Below are 6,000 nucleotides of genomic sequence, written 5' to 3' on the forward strand. Positions count from 1 at the left end.
GAAGCAACGGATTGGAAATGCGTCTATAATTAGGGAGAGGGAATATACTCCATTGGTGGCTCAGAAAGCATGGCCGAAATCCCCAACGGATTATCTGATGGAACTGCTGGGCAGGCGGAGATGGTCTCTCCCGCCCTGTCCTGCTTGGGCTCTCAGACCAGTGAAAGGAAAGGGGAGGAAACTGCTAAAGAGAAATGAGGTCAAGGGCCCACGTTTCAGGCAAAGGCGGCGGGTCTGAAAACCATTAAAATCAGACGCTATAAGGGGCATTTTCCAAACACCTGGGAGCCTCACGGACCCGAGGGGAGGGACTGATTTATTTCCGGAGACCCAGAACCGCAGTCCCTCTGTCATTTGCCCGAATGCGGCTGCTTCTGTTTTCACCATCTCCAGAAGGCAACTGGTTTCAAGACTTCTGTGTAAAAACCTGTACCAACACACCAAATACGGGAGGAGGTGATGATTCACATTACCAAAAGAATTCTTTGACAGAAACTTGCCACTTCAGCATTCCTGTAGCTTACAAACTTCCTCCAGGCCTTTCACATATCATGTGATCAACCGAGATTGGTTTTGTATAGATATTCTTCCAGGCACAAACCTAGTCTGTAAAGCAAGGGAGCCGGAGTGGTTTCGAACAGACTGTCTTTCGCCAGTGGCATAGCTCAAAGAGAGGAAATCCACCCAGGACCATTCCTGTCCTCTTGTGAAGTGAGCTGAGTGCATCCATCCTGTGATGAAGGGGGTGCTGACTAGACGTGGGGGACCCCAACCAGTTCCACGATGACAGTGGACATTGCCTAGGACTATGCTGGCCAGAAAGAGAAGTAGCAGGATCTGCCTGGCCACACAAATGTCCCAGGGAGCTGCCTCTTAAAGCTGCCCAGGCTCCCAGGGAACTCACAAACCCCAGAGGAGAGGCTGCAGATCTTATACCTAAAGCCCAGAACTGCAGTTCTTTATCGTTCACCCAAATGCAGCCACTTCTGTCTTCACTGAGTACAAAGGGCACCAGATTTCAAGACTTCTATGTCACAACCTGTGCCAACAAAACAAGTAAGTAGATGTGGGGGCCAGACCAGGTGGAGGCAATCCGGGAAGACTTCCTGGAGGAGGAGGAGGACAGAGAAGCTTTGTGGCTGGGTACGCTTGAGTGGGAAAAGGCTCATTTCTGGCTTTAGCTGGCCAAGAAGTCAATCAACTCCCTGTTTCTTACAGTGTCCACCTGTATTAAAATGGCCTGGGGTGTTTGTTAAAAATACCCATTTCTGAGTGCTACCCCCGACATGTACCAAAACAGAACCTCTAAAGGTGGGGGGAGGGTGGGGATGGTCTCTAAGAATACTCAGAATTTTACCAAATTCTCCAAGCACTTCGTTTTTATGCAAACCACAGGGTGCAGGCCAGGGGGCTGGGGGAGCAGCTCCAAGTACACTGGCTGAACTGGGTCCATGCTGATCTGGGAAGAGCTGGGCAGGGAGGACCCATGAGGAGTCACCGAGGAGAGGGACAAGGCAGGTGCAGACAGAGGGCTGTTCCAGGACTGTTTAGTCACAACATCCCCGAGCCCTCTCCCACCGACACTTCCTGTTATGACCCTCACTGGAGCTGGCTGGTGATAGAAAACGTCTGTGCCAGTGCACAAAGGGCAGGGGAGAGAGGGAAGGAGGGAGAGAGAGAGAGACAGAGACAGAGAGAGAGGATGAATATCTTTCAGTTTACAAGCTATAACAGGAAGGCTGGAAGTATAAGAAAAATCACGTTTAGGCGACCAGACCCTAATAGTAATGAGAAACTCTATCTGGACAACAGAAGTCTGGTTGGTTAAGATTTAAGTAACCTCAGAACTTCCTTATCCCAAACAAACATCACCTACACTCTAACCGCGGGCAGCCACCCCCAGCTGGAGAAGACAGCCCGAGTTTGCGTGTGTATTGTCGGTGGAAGGTTTGGACTACTGTGATCTCTGTTGCAGGTGGCAGGAGAAGGGCCTCTTTCATGAGTTTCCTCAACTTCACACAAGTGCTCTCTTATGCAAAGACGCTGGGCCAGCCTCCATCCACGTGGGTGGTTTCCAAATACCCCTCCAGGCTGGCTCTCCTCAGCCCTAAAGAAGAGGGGGATCCCCCTCTCCAGCCCAAGGTTGCTGGACAAAACCCTCAGTCCACACTGAGGCACGAGCGGAAACCCATGTTCCCTTAGATCTGCCCAGATCACCAGTAAACGCTGCCTCTGCTGGGTTTGCACACTTAGCGCCCGACACACCTGCTGCTCAGGCAGTGTGAATCACAGGCGCGGCACGCTGGACTCGCCGCCGGCGGGTTCGGGGCTTGACAGCTGGCTCTCACGCACCCGGATGTCATCATCCACCTACACACACCCCCAGGGCACGCTGGGACAGATCAGGCTACAACCCAATTTCTCCTAAACGACTCATTCCCAGGGGAGGTCCACGGAAGGAAGGAGAAGGGTACACAGAGATGCTTCTCCCACTGATGGTCAAGGGTCCTCTCCCCTCTACACCCTGGAGGGTCTCATCTGCCCTGCTGGCCATAAACAGTGAGGAGGGGGTGAGTTAACCTGGGGAAGAAGATGGGATGGACTTCTCAATTTTGAACCTTCTCCAGAATAAAGACCGTCTGCCTAGATGAATAAGCTTTAGCGCTCTCCTGTAGCACAGCGCTTATCGTTAAGGATCCTATATTGTACACTTAAACATTTGCTAAGAGGGGAGAGCTTCCATTAAGTGTTCTTGTCGCCAAAAGATAATAAAATAATAAATAAGAGGGCGGGAGGAAACTTTTGGAGGTGATGGGTATGCTTACGACAAAGATTGTGGTGACTGTGGTGTCAGTTTCACAGCGTATACTTATCACCAAACTCAGGAGTTGCAGACATGAAACATGTATAACTTTCTGTATGTCAATCGTGCCTCAATTCAGTGATCTTTAAAGAAGACAGCCTGCTGAATCCCTCTCAACTTTCACTTTTTTACAAGACAGCACTTTCTGCCATGCAGGATCCTGAAATGGATCCCGGACCAGAAAAAGGACATTAGTGGGACAACTGGAAAAATTTGAATAAGGCCTGGAGATTAGTTCAAAGTATTCTATCAATGTTAATCCCCCACTTTGATCATCTCACTGTGAATCTATAAGACGTTAACATATAGGGAAGCTGGGTGACAGGTATAAGGGAACTCCGTGTACTCTTTGCGCAACTTTCCTGTAAATCTAGATTTCTATCAAAATCAAAAGTTGATAATAATTTTTAAAAGGACAGCATTTTAAATCCAGCTTCCTAGTAAATCTTAGTCTCTGGCATTGCTAATATAATTTCGACCCTAGTCCTGAAGGCAAATTTCAGGTTACTCTCATAACCAATGCTGATCAACTCTTTGCTTCAGGAAAACCAAAACGAAACAAAAACTGCATTCACTCAGTAAGCATTGTCTGGGCTCCTACTGTATTCTGGCTCCCAGCTGTGGTATTATCTGCTGGCTAAGTGGTGCAATCTTCCTCCAAGCCCACCTCGTAAATGTCTACCAAGAGGAGCACTCCTCTGATTTTAGACATGACTGACTTAGAGCAAAGAGAGTGATTTCTGGGAATTTTCCAAAGGAAATAATTCAGAATGTGCAAATCCTTACGTACAAAAGACACTCACCAATGCATGAATTCAAAGGGTAAAAATCTGGAAATACCTTGGTGTCCAACAATGGGAGAATTGTCACGCAAACTATGATTCAATGCCTGCAGCGAATACAGTCATTATGTGGGGAAATGTTCAAAAAAAAAAAAAAAAGTGAGGGGGAATAAAGCGGGAAACAAAGTTGTATATATTGCAGGATTTCAGCAGTGAGGACATATGTCAAATTGCCAGCATTACTGTGGGAACTGGGTGTTTCCTTTCCTGATTTTTGCTCTTTTTTGCAGTTTTCTATAAAAGACAGAGAAAGGGCACGGATTACCTTTAAAATCAGACAGGGTGCAGAGGCAGGGCTTCCGGCCATCAGTGGGACAATTTCAACAGTTCCTCTCCCAGAGAGGGTGGGGAAGGGCCACAGGGTACACGCTGCACCAGCGTGGGCAGTTCCACGGACCTGGGTGTGGCCGGGGCACAGGCTCCTGGGGGAGGGGCGGTACCAACACACATCACCTTTTTTCTTCCCGTGCTGCCTTGCTCTCCCCCTCTTCCCAAGCAGGCGCTCACGGGGGGCACGGGCACCCTGCACACAGTCCAAGGGAGACCCGTGACAGCTTGCAGAAGTGTTCTACGCAGGAGGGACTTCTGGGCAGGAAACGGGTCATCACAGACAGACTGCCAACAGGGCTGGAGGGAGGGGAGGGAACCCCACATCTGGGAAAGCACCCCCAGGAAGCCATCTTCGGGGGAAAGAGTTGAGGACAAGTGCCAAAGAGGGAGGAGGAGAGGGAGGCCCCCGGTTTATCTGTGCATCAAGGCGGATTCGCTCATTCATTCAACAGACAGCTACTCTGCACCTACTCAGTGACAGGCACGGCGCTGCTCCAAACAGCGCGCACACAAAAGGACAAGGAGAGGAGGGCGCTATGGACTCAGAAGCAGCTTGCTTCCAGCTCAGGACTCAAGACTACGCCCCCTCCCCACGCTGGCCGGGAAACCTCTTCCATTAACAATTTGCACTGACGGCGGGGGGCGCGGGTACGCACTGGGCCGAATGCCTGCTACCTCCCACCCGTTCAGAAAGCCGCCTGATGGGTGGCGCAGTCCTTGCAGTAAAGCCGCTCACCAGCAACCAGGACGGGGGACCAGGGACATTCACACCCCACCCCCGGCGAGAGGGGCTCCAAGCGCTGCGCCCCGATCGCATTCGGGTCGCCAGTGGACAGACGACGGGAGCTCACCGAGGCGGCTCAGTTCCCGAGGTAACGGGCCCTGCAGGGCGACGAGGTGAGAAGGTAAGTTCGATGGGGGGTCGGGCGGGTGCGCCCAGGACGCGGGCCTCTCCCCAGCCTGGGGCTCTGTCCCCCGGGGCAGCCAGCGGCCAGGCGGCGTTGGGAAGGGAGATGACCGAGAGCGCCCAGAATGGGCGATGACCACCGCCACCGGGAGAATCGGCTCCGCTTGGAGGCAGAGGGATGGCTAAAATGACCTCTGGTAAGATGTCAATTACAAGAACAAAAATTTCAACCCAGAACCTCAAGACCTTCATAAAGCGACGCAGGGGGTGAAATCCCCCCTCTTCCCCCGAATCGCGGGGAAACTTACCTACAGGTAAGGGACTCGACTGTTAGGTAGAATGTGCATCAATCCACGGATGGAGACGAGGTTGTGGGTCATCCGAGCCCGGCCGAGACGCACCAAGTAATCCACGTTAGGGGGTCCGGAGGCCCCTACCCCATTCCCCACTTTCCATCCAAGGCCAAAGCGCCGGCAGCCCCGGCCTCTGCGCCCGGGACCCGCGGAGATCGCGCTTGGGTTCGCTGGCCCGGGTTCCCCAGCGGCGCCCCGGCGACCCCGGCGAGCGCATCCCGCCTCCTCGCGCTCGGAGAGCAGCGCCTCGCCTTTCTTCGCTGCGCATCGCCAGCGCGACCCCAGAGATCCCAGCCAGGAACCCCTCTGCCGAGCCCGGGAAAGCGCCAAGGGCAATCCGCTCCGGGCCTGGGGTTTGCAGGTCCGCGGGGCCCGGGCGGCGGGGGCTGGGCGCCCGCCGGGCAAGAGAGACCCGGGTGAGAAGCACCGAGCGGCGGCTGCCAGTTACGGGGTGTGACGCCCCGCGGACACACCGCCTCGCCCGCGCCACCTCCGCGCTCTGCCGGCGGCCGGACCATTCTGCCTTTAAATAGCAGCCGGGCCCAGGACGGGGCGGGGCGGGGAGGGCGGAGAGGGCGGGGAGCGGGGCGAACTGTTTCCTGGGAGATGTAGTCCCGTCTTCCAGCCACAACAAACGCAGAGCAGCATAGGAATGGTTGGGGTCCGCCCGCAACAGCTGTCCTCCCCTGCGCCCTAACTCCGGAG

The 6,000-nt window shown here is 53.7% G+C and overlaps 1 long non-coding RNA gene across 2 annotated transcripts in view; it reads right to left on the reverse strand.

Moving 5' to 3' along the window:
* The window catches only part of LOC118887084, a 158,901-nt gene extending 153,115 nt beyond the window's left edge, over positions 1–5,786 (reverse strand). For both annotated transcript variants that reach the window (XR_005017883.1, XR_005017882.1), the window contains exon 1: positions 5,251–5,786. This is a non-coding gene — a long non-coding RNA (uncharacterized LOC118887084). The remainder of the gene's footprint in view (positions 1–5,250) is intronic.
* Positions 5,787–6,000: the final 214 nt, after the last annotated feature.

Source organism: Balaenoptera musculus, chromosome 20 (assembly GCF_009873245.2).
Source record: "Balaenoptera musculus isolate JJ_BM4_2016_0621 chromosome 20, mBalMus1.pri.v3, whole genome shotgun sequence".
NCBI lineage: Eukaryota > Metazoa > Chordata > Mammalia > Artiodactyla > Balaenopteridae > Balaenoptera > Balaenoptera musculus.